We start from the raw sequence: 11399 nt of genomic DNA on the forward strand, positions 1-11399 counted from the left end.
ACTCCCCATCACCTGCAGGCGGACATAGCCAGACTCCATTCAACGACCCTGTTAGTAGCTCTATTTTTACAGCAGAGGAAAGGAAGCTAAGAAAGGTTAAGTAATCCACCTAAGACCCCCAGCAGATGGCCGAGCTGTGATCGGGGACTCAGATGCCTAACTCCAAAATCCACTGTCTTTCAGCCACACTGTCCTGTCCCTGGTTATCAAATCCAGCTTCAGTCCCCACAGAATTGTCGCCTGGTGACCACCAGGTGGCACCACCACCTCACAGTTGTCCTCATGACCGCACTGATGGCGGACTCCTTGATTTGGGGAACAGAGTTTGCAGCCTTGGGCTTCTCTCCCACTGTTACATTCTCCTCTCAAAGATGGGTAGCCTTCATCTCTAGCTCTCATTGATTGGATTTCCTTGAATTTCACTTATTTGATGCCAAAGGTGTATGCTGGCAGTTTAGCCATGATTAATTAAGTGAAGAATATATATATCATTATAACAACTCACGTACTGAGTGCTTACTGTGTCCCGAGCACTTTGCTCGGATCGCCTCATGTAATCCTTACAAAAGACAAGGTGGCAAATTCTGTTTTGTTAACAGTCTTTCGGGCCTGGGGCACCTAGATTGTTTTATTGTTTTACTCTTCAATAACTAACCAACATGTTTTTGGAAACTTTAATAAAATATTACTTCAGCTATTCTCATGGCAGACATATTTATAAACTTTTATTGGATAGAGTGGTCTATTCTGGGTAACTATAATAAAATGATGAAAATCTAATGGTTCATAAATATTATATATATTTGCTTTATAACCAGTATGTGTACATATATTTATATTTATTATAGAAACATACGTGTGTGTGTGTGTGTGTGTGTGTGTGTGTGTGTGCATGTGTGCATGTGTGTGTAAAGAAGACTGGGCAAGGTGAGTGGGTACCAATTCTCACCCACTCACCTGGTACCACACCAGCTCCAGGCTTTAAGGAAATATGTACATGGCTCCTTCTCAGATGAAATACCCTTACTAAATTTCACTATATGACAAAAAGATTTCCAAGCCCAAGTTCAGTACCTCACTTAGAATCATCAGATTGACCTGGTATTACCTAGCTAATTCCTTCACCCTGCACATGAAGGTATCATGATCCAAGGAAATGGTGATTTCCTTTAGACACACAGTAGTGCCGGTGGCAAAACCCGGATTCCCTGACTTTACAACAGAGTTCGTTCCACATGGATAGCTCTGACCTTGTGTGTTTACATTTTTTACTTTTTTTTTTAAGTAGGCTCCATGCCCAACGTGGGCTTTTCACTCATGACCATGAAATCAAGAATCGCATGCTCTACTAAATGAGCCAGCCAGGTGCCCCTCTGACCTTGTGTGTTTAAAAAAAATTCCGAATAAAGGGCTTCTCATTGATCTCTTCTTAAATGTCATCTTCTCGCTTTGGGTTTTGTGACTATTTAGATTTCTTTTTAAATATTATATCTGCCATCTAACTAATAATATATCAAATTTTGTGCTGTTTATAAATTTCATTATGTTTTCTATGTCCTCTTCTGTGACTTTAAGAAAAATGTCGAGTGACCAAGTTTGAGAATACAACTTACATACAAAATCCATTTACATACAGATTCCATTTAGGGTCACACTGGTTCATTAAACCCAGAACTGACTAATTTGTGGGCTCCAGCACAAAATGAAAATGCAGGGGCACTTGGCTGGCTCAGTCAGTAGAGCATGCGACTCTCGATTTCAAGGTTGTGAGTTTGAGCCCAACGTTGGATGTAGAGATGACTTTCAAAATAAATAAACAAAATGAAATTGCAGGGCCTCATTTTCAAAAATTATTTAGATTTTCAAGATAAAGATAAGGGAGCATTAAATAAGTGTGGGCCCTTCTCGGTGTGCACCCTTGTGTGATCACACAGGTCACACACCCATGAAACCAGCCCAGATTTAACTTCTCTGATTTCAGTCATCCAACTTGCTACAAATTGGCTTCTCTGAAGTAAGTCCAGTGGGATCACCTCCAGCTGTGAGTAACAGCTATCCCAACAAGGGATATCCCAACAACAGTTATCCCAACAAGCAAGAAAGATTTTACTTTTTCCATGTCACAAGAGATGTCGAGGCAGATAACCCAGGACTTCTGCCCTCTTCCACTTTCTTTAGAACCCAATTTCTCCTCTTGGCACAGGATAGCTGCCGAACCTCAGACCATCATATCCACATTCCAGGCAGGATAAATGAGACATGACAAAGCACAAAGAGCAAAAACCCTCTCTTAAGTATTTGCCTTTTTAATTCACAAGAGAAAACCTTCCCAGAGATTTCTGCCCATATCCTATTGGCCAAAACTGTCACATGGCCACACCTAGCTGCAAGAGAGGCTTGGAATTTGAGTGTCCCACTTTCTAGCCTCTGGGGTTTTGTTTTGTTTTTAAAGTTTATTTATTGTGAGAGAGAGAGGGCAGGGAATGGCAGAGAGAGAAGGAGAGAGAGGATCCCAAGCAGGCTCCATCCCTGTCAGCGCAGAGCCCGACGTGGGGCTCAAACTCACGAACTGTGAGATCATGACCTGAGCCAAAACCAAGAGTCCAACACTTAACTGACTGAGCCACCCAGATGCCCCTGGACTGTTGATTAAAGCTGTCACAAACCTGCCTAGATCCAAAAGAGGAGCCATAGACCCAGTAGGGTAGTAGAGCCAGCATAATTCTCAAAAAATTTTGTGAGTCAGTTGTTAAACACAGCCATGTTAGACATCGATCATGGTGGGAATATTTACACCATAGGGGCCCCTGAGTGGCTTAATCAGTAGAGCATGTGACTCTTGATCTCTGGGTTGTAAGTTTGAACCCCATGTTGGGTGTAGAGATTACTTAGAAATAAATTCTTCTTCTTTTTTTTTTAATGTTTATTTCTTTTTGAGAGAGTGTGACCAGGGGAGGGGCAGAGAGAGAGGAGCACAGAGGATCTGAAGCAGGCTCTGTGCTGACAGCGGTGAGCCTGATGTGGGCTTGAGCTCACAAACTGTGAGAGCGTGACTCTAGCCGAAATGGGACGCCCAACAGACTGAGTCACCCAGGTGCCCCAGAAATCAAATCTTTCACGAAAAATTTTACACCACAGAAACTGGCAAATACTAGGAATCAGGGCTTCTTTCCTCAGAGAGGAGGCTGTTAAACATGATGCTTCATAGACCTCACCGCTCTATACAAAGGGCATCAAAACGTTTGCAGCCACGCTTTACATCATCCACAGCAAACCAACCTCAGTATCCTCCACATAAACTTCCTTTGGGCCAGCTAACATTTCTCTTTGGCCCACAGAGATAACCTGAGAGATCTTTCCAGATGTTTTCTACAATCCATGACCCACTAGCCTAGTAACTCTATGCAAAACCAAATTCAGATGCTTTTGGCTCAACTTGATCTAAATAAACCCATGCTGGCGCCCAGCATCACCACTTCCTTTTCCAAGCCCTCAAACTGTCAGTTTTGTAACTTATCCTAGAATTTTTTTTTTCAAGGGTTCTTTTGGTTTGCAATTTCTGGAAGCTTCCATGTGTTTGTTGAAAATTAGAACAAACTATTTTTTTAAAGCTTTTAATCGTGTAATGCCACACACTACATAAAGGCGCGTAAAGTATAAATATGTACTAATTGATAAATAACTATGCGTCAGACCTCCCTGGAACGATTCACCGTAAGTAAGCTGAGTGTTGGAAGAATCCCAGAAGCCCATGATATGTCCTGCCCAAAGAGGAATTCCCTCCTTCTTTGCGGGGAACCACTTTGCTGACTTTTCTGGCTTTCACTCCGCCACTTCTGTACACATTTCTGGCAAGTTTCTGCACATTTTTAAGTCACATAGTCGATCCACTGAACATTCAATGAATGGACCCAGACCGTCTGTGTAATTGGGACACACTTTTGCCCAATGCTGACCTTCTAGTGCTTCTTCCTTTCTCTGTAGTTTCTCCAAGATTAACGAGACCGATTTCACAATTGTAGTTGAAAAATCTCTCAGACAATTTGAGGCCAAAACCTCCTACATCTTTGATGTGCTGTCGTGAGATTTCATCAGTATTCGTCAAGATGTTAGCCTCTCGGGAAAGAGGAGATTGAAATTTAAATATGGTTTTTGCTGAGCCGGGTCTAAAGTTTCTTAATCATCTATCAAGTCTATTTTGAGGAAAGAAAAAAACTAATAGCTAACAAATATTAGAATATGTATAAAGTATTATAAATAAGCAATGGATAAGATGTTATGCGTAGGTACAGATATTGTACAAGGTAGTTTAGATCTGTATTCTAGCACCTGTGTAGCCCTCCAGTTCCCACCCTGTGTTTATGTGCTTCTCAGTTGGGGCTGCTTTGACAAGACTCTCCTAGACCGAACTTCAGGTTCATCTGGGGCTTCTTCTGGACATGGATCTTGACCCCCACCCCCTCCCCGTTTTAGTAAGAGTCCTGCTATGTTACTTTAAAGAGACTCCCCCATCCTTGCTATCTGGTCACTCTTGCTCTCTGATTACGTTTCCCACCCACAACCTTTGAGGTACAGGTCCTTGGATGGCCTTTAGTAGGAATCCTGTCGGGGCCGATTTAACAAGAATCCCCCTACCCTTGATGTCTCCTCTTCCTAAGTTCCCACCCACTGGCCCCCTCACGCTGCTCCTCGACTAAAACTCCCTACCTGTCAGGGTTGAGCCGGCTGTGTCTTCCCTATTGCAATAGTCTTGACACCGACAGCAATCATCCTGAATAAAGTCTTCATGCCATTTTAACCAGAATCAGAATAAGTTTTTCTTGACAGCTTTTTTTTTTTTGAGAGAGAGAGAGAGAGAGAGAGAGAGAGAGAGTGTGTGTGTGTGTGTGTGTGAGCAGGGGAAGGGCAGAGACAGCAAGACACAGAATCCGAAGCAAGCTCCAGGCTCTGAGCTGTCAGCACAGAGCCCGACACGGGGCTTGAACCCACAAACCGTGAGATCATCACCTGAGCCAAAGTCGGAGGCTTAACCGACTGAGCCACCCCAGGTGCCCCGTTCTTGACAGCTTCTTAAATCCGGTTATCATACCTGGTGTTTGCTAATCTCTGGTTCTTTTCTTTCCATACGCCAAGCACTGAAATCCCAATTTTTGTTCTTCAGATGCCTCAAGCCCCACTGTTTAAATTTGGTCTTTTGTTTTCTTTTGTTTTGTTTTTGTTTATTCTAATGTTTCTCAGCTCATTTTAGCCAGTCTCATACCTGGAAACCTGCGAGGGCCCAGAAGGAGAGGGAGAGGAACCAGCCTCCCACCCCAGGCAGCCATCTGTCCACTGTGTCCCTGCTCACAGCCTCATTAGGCACGCATGGGCACGTGCACACACGCATGCCCCCCGCCCCCCCATACCCATCTGCACGGCACTTGAGGGATGTCAGCTACCCCAGCACTCTCAGAAGTACCCCCGAGACTGAGTCTCTACTTTGTCCCAAAGGATTTGGAGAACCTACAGTCATAATCACTTTTGAATTCTGTTAAACTGCACAGACCTTGACACGTGCAGGTACGTGAAGAATGAATGTGACTACAACACACGGAGATAGTTCACCAAGCGGTAAAAGAAGGAAAAACGAATTTCTCTCCCTTCCAAACAAGCTTGTGAAATGCTCCACAGTTCACAGCCTGGTAGGGACAGGGGATCCTTCTGCACTGAAACACAGGTCCCAGGGTGAGGAAGGTCTCTAAGATGTGTGCCTGTGACCTGGGGGCCTGCGGGGGGCCTGGCTGAGCCTGATTGATGGTGGAGGGGAGAGCTTAAATCAGTGTGCAGAAGCTGGCTTCCTCCCCATGCCTCCCACCCACCCCCAGCCCGGTTGTCCCTGTACAGTAAAACCTTGGATTGCGAGTGACTTGATCTATTAGTGTTCCACAAGAGGAGCAAACATTTCTAATAAATTTTGACTTGATAAACGATATCTTGCAAATAAGCCATACAGGATGCCGAATGTCACATGATCACAACTGAGCCAATGGTTCTTGAAATTCACTTTGTTACACAAGTGCTTTGGATGACAAGCCTGTTTCCTCAGTGAATTATGCTCTCAAGCCAAGGTTTCACTGTATTCTCCATTGTGTTCCTTTTCTAGGGCAGCTGTAACAAAATGCCACAGACAGGGAGCTTAAACAACATTTATCATCTCATAGTCTGGAGGACAAAGTCCAAGATCAAGATGTCGGCAGGACTGGTTTCCTCGGAGGCCTCTCTCCTTGGCTTACAGATGGCCGCGTCCTCTCTGCGTCCTCCCATGGTCTTTCCCCCAGGTGTCTCTGTGCCTTTCTAGGCCCTGATCTACTCTTATTAATAAGGACACCAGTCATGTTGGATTAGAGCCCATCCATATAGCTTCATTTACCTTAATCATCTCTTTAAATGCCCCAGCCCAACTACTGTCACATTCTGAGGTACTGGGGGTTAGTACTCCAACATATGAATGTTGGAGGGGAGGACACACATCGGCTTCTAACATCTGTCTCGGTAGGTGTTGTCACCATTCAAAACCATGAGGCAACAAACACAAGACTCAAAGTTAACCATGTTGTGGACAGTTTGGAGTGGAGTAGGAGTTTGGAAAAGCTGGGTCCTTGAAGACATCAGTGCCCATCTCCCTCCAGACTACTTGTTAAGTGAACAAAGAGTGTACCTATGGTTTAGGTCCATTATGCAACGAACTCTCCTGCTTCAGTAGCTCCCCATCCCCTTGGTTATGGAACTGAAACTCCTTAGCAGATCCTTTAGGACTTTCTTTCTGCTCAGTGTCTGGTCTCATCTTCTGTCTCCAGCTTCACCTCCTCCATGCATCCCTTGGGCAGAGTCAATCCTTTTGCTGAGGGCAATTAATCAAGAGAGCTGCAGAGAGAGCAAAAGGCTGAATGTGCATTTCAGGGACTCGGAGAGGCAGAGGTATGTGTGAAAGGCACAGAGGAGCCACAGCCCTAGAGTAGGAGGAAACTCTGCTAGCAGACAAGCTCATTGGATGGACACAAGCTTCGGCGAAAGAGTAGGAGGTCTTTGAAGAGACACAGGAAGAATGACAGATCACAAGGTTAAGGAGAGATTACTCTTCCTCCCACAAAACAGGAACCACGGCGAATTGGAAGGCGTATGTATTCCCTTCCTGGGGCTACCATAACAAACTACCACCAGCTGGCTGGCTCAAAACACCAAAAATGCCTTCTCTTGCAGTTCTGGAGGCCAGCAGTCCAAAATCAATGTGCCAGTTGACAGAGTTGCTTCATTCCTGGAGGCTCAAGAAAAATTCTAGTCCGTGCCTCTGTTTTAGCTTCCGGTGGTTGCCAGAAATCCCTGACATTTCCTGGCTTGTGGTCACGTAATTCCAGTCTGTGCCTCCACTCTCATATGCTCTCTTCCCACCACATGTCTCTGTCTCTGTGTCTCTTCTTCTCATAAGTACATCAGTCACATTAAGGATCAACCCCACTCTAGTATGACTTCATGTTACTTTACATGTCTCTCTCTTTCTCTCTCTCTCTCTCTCTCTCTCTTTTCTTTTTAAGTAATCTCCGCCCCCATGTGGGGCTCAAACTCACAACTCTGAGATCAAGAGACACATGTTCTACCCACTGAGCCAGCCAGGCACCCCATACATCTTTTTTTTTAATGTTTATTTATTATTTTTGAGAGAGGGAGAGAGAGTGTGAGATGCTGGGGAGGGGCAGAGAGAGATGGGAACAGAGGATCCAAAGCAGGCTCTGTGCTGACAGCATCGAGCCCAGTGTGGGGCTTGAACTCACGAACCATGAGATCACAAGTTGAGCTGAGATCAAGAGTCAGGCGCTTAGCTAACTGAGCCACCCAGGTGCCCCAAATATATCTTGATTTCATACACAAATAAGGTCACAGCCACTGGTACCAGTGCCGTAACCTGTGCGGGTTCCTCCTGAGAGCCACGAGAGAAGGATCGGGTCCAGGTCCCTCTCCCTGGCTTGTAGGTGGCTGTCTCCTCTGTGTCATTTCACACGTCTTCCCTCCATGCGTGCTAGGATTCAGCATGCCCTTTTGTGGGACACGATTGAATGCTGGACAGTTCTTTGGAGTGTTCCTTCCTGCTAAGGGAATGTCCCGAATGGTTGCTGTTGACTGCCTGAGGGCTCTCTGATTGGAGGCAGGGTGGATGGGGGGAGCTGGGGGGGGGGGGGGGGATTTTTCATGACACTTTTTTTTTAATGTTTATTTATTTATTTTTTTTTTGAGAGACAGACACAGAGTGCGAGAAGGGGAGGGGCAGAGAGGGAGGGAGACACAGAATCTGATGCAGGCTCCAGGCTCTGAGCTGTCAGCACAGAGTCCGACTCGGGGCTCCAACTCATGAACCTTGAGATCATGACCTGAGCTGAAATCAGCAACTTAACCAACTGAGCCACCCAGGCGCCCCAGTGACATTTTAAACAATAGTCTTAAAGATTGGTTGTTTCTTTCTCTGCTGGACGGTGAGCTATCTTCTTGTGTCTTAGTCATTTCATTTTTTTTATTCTGCACAGCTCCTGACATCATTCGGAATAGGGTTTCAGTAGAGGTCCATGGAGCTTACTGGGGTTTTTCTGTGTAGTCCCGGCAGCCGGCCTGGTGCCTGGCATTTATAGTAGAGGATGTGGTACATGCTGGGAATTGGGAGGCTAGACTTTCAGTGGGACAGATGGAGTTCAAATCCCAGCTTTGTCTTATTTTGGCTCTATGGCCCTGGATTAACCCTCTAAGCTCACCGTAGAGTGGGCTCCATAAGAGCACCCCAGGTGGTTGTTATAAGGATAAAAGGATGTAATGCAGATGTAATGTTCAGGGCAGTGCCTGGCTCGTGACACATCATGACACATGTTTCACAAGTGCACACATGCAAATGTATTCACTTGAACTGTGTGGAATCACAGTGTCCCCACTCCCGACATGCATTTACCTTTCAACATTTCAGTGTGGACCATAGAACTTGGGGGCAGTGCCTGCATTTTCCTTTGGCGAGTCGAGCGCTCACATACTTGCCCAGCCTTAGCGTGCACTAGATAACCCTCCACCACCGCCCAGCCCCCTCCCCGTGGCGTGGCCGGCAGCAGGAAAGGCAGAGGAAATGCCTGAGCCTCGCTCATCTGAATGCAGCAATCATCTGATGCAACAGTTCATTTCCATGGTTACGAACTTCGCTTTGGTTTGTTTGATCTTGGACTCCAGGTCTGGGTTAGTGCGTGTGTTTCACAAGTCGACTTGGAGAGAAAAAATATCAGAGGAAGAGCTACTTGGCCGGAGATACACCTTGTTTGAGACACACCATCAAGGGAGTAGGTGGGGTCTTGTCTGCCTAACAGCCCCAAGAGAGGGTGGAGAACGTTTGCTCCTAGCGTCCTTGGCAGATCAGTGCACAGAGAAATGATGTGATGCTGGGGCAGGATTCCACCTGCTGAGGCAAACTGAGGGGCTAGGGAGGGAGCAGGGAAAGTTATTTCCATTCTCAACCTGGACGCCCCCACTTTGCAGGATCTGATGGACCTGGGTTGACAGAGAGCCTGCAGAATAATTTTAGGGTCAGCCCCGGGTCAAAGTGGATTTGAGGTCCCAAAAGACAAGAGAATGAAGCCAGGGACAGAGGGGCTTGATTTCACATAAAGCTGGCTTGAGACCAGCAAAACAGACCTAAAAAGACCCTCACCTGCCACCTCTGGGTGGAAGACAGTGGTTGGAGCTTGCGGAGGAGGGTCTTTGCTCCTCTGAGTTGACTCTGAGATTTCCTCAGAGTGTGGGGCCGGGGTGGGTGGGGCAAAGGAGATGGATGGGGCAAATACAGCTACTAGATTACAATCCTTTCATTTTCAATAATGAAGATGAGAGTTACCGTTTGTGAGATTTGCTGTATGTCAGGCCCCAGATTAGGTGATTTCCATGTTATCTCTGATCCTTATAACTCTGAAGGTGGACCGCCTGGGTCCATTTATCCACGACCGCATAAGAAACCAACCCCAAAACAGCAACACGAGACTAGTCATTTTATTAACTCAGAGACTCTCTGGGGTGGGATTTGGGAAGAGCATCCAGGTGACTGCTTATCTCTGTTCCGTGATGACTGGGGCCTTAGCTGCTGTGTTCCAGCACCAGTTCTCCCACTCCAACTGCCACCAATCATATCCTTTATAATAAATCAGCAAAACAAGTAAAGTTTTTTTTTTTTTCCCCCGGCTTCTGTGAGTTGATCTAGAAAATTGCCAAACCGGAGGTGGGGGTGAGGGCAGTATGGGAACCTCACATCTGTAGTCAGCCGGGCAGAAGTGTGAGTAGTCTGGACTTCCGCTCACAGCTGGCATCCGAAGTGGGACTGAGCCCTTTCACTGTGGGTAGATGACGTCAGCCCTTTAGCTGCATGCATAGTATCAGCAAGGGATTGAATTGTTGGACACCCAGGTGGCAGAGAATTGGTTGTCGGTGTAGGAAAAAAAAACTCCACACGGTCTCCCATAAGCTTCTACGTGCCAACTCTGAGTTCTAAACCCAATCTGCCTTGATTCAAGGCTCTCCTCTGTCCACAACATTGCATCTCGATACCAAAATCTCCAAAGCTTTGGGTTCCCTTTGCGTATCACCTTCTCTTGCCATCTGACCGTCATCTGACCTTATCACGATCCCTTTGATTCTCTTTTATCATCCATGAAGCCATTTGTTCTCAGATTTCATTTCTGCCTGGAAACAAGGGACAGACATGTCCCTGTGCACAATGCATTCCCTTCGGGGTCCCAAGCCACAGGCATAGATGAGGGAGCTCCGGGGACAAGACACAGAGCTGACACTGACACCCCTCCCCTTCATTTTCTCACAGGAGACAGGTGCAGACAGGGAGCTCACTATTGGGATAACACTGCTGTCCGCTTTAAAACACATAAGAAGTGAATCCCTTGCCACATCGGGTACTTAAATATTTTTCCTTATAATCAACGAGCAATCAACTAGCCAGCTTTGCCACTGGATGAAGCACCGTGGTTTGAGTTCACAGCTTAAGACACTTGGCTGTGGTGGACCCACCAGGTCAGTAGTTACATTTTCTTGTATAAATGCAATTTGCAACCATCCCCATATTGGTGGTTTTATCGTTCACACATCTTACATATTTCCCTCTTGAAGACCTGAGGATCTTTTATCATATACAATATGCCTCTAACAACCTTGCTTCCACCAAATTTCAGCCTAGCATCCCTGTCCCCTCCTGACTGAGTCATCCTTTTGTCCTATATCACTTGAAATCTCTACATCCTCTTTTATCGATTTGAACCTGCTTATTCACATCTTCCGAGGCTAAAAGCCTCCTCAGTAGGCTCCTAATGTGTAAAAAATTATCAGAAATGTGCTGT

Source organism: Prionailurus bengalensis, chromosome C2 (genome assembly GCF_016509475.1).
Source record: "Prionailurus bengalensis isolate Pbe53 chromosome C2, Fcat_Pben_1.1_paternal_pri, whole genome shotgun sequence".
Lineage (NCBI taxonomy): Eukaryota > Metazoa > Chordata > Mammalia > Carnivora > Felidae > Prionailurus > Prionailurus bengalensis.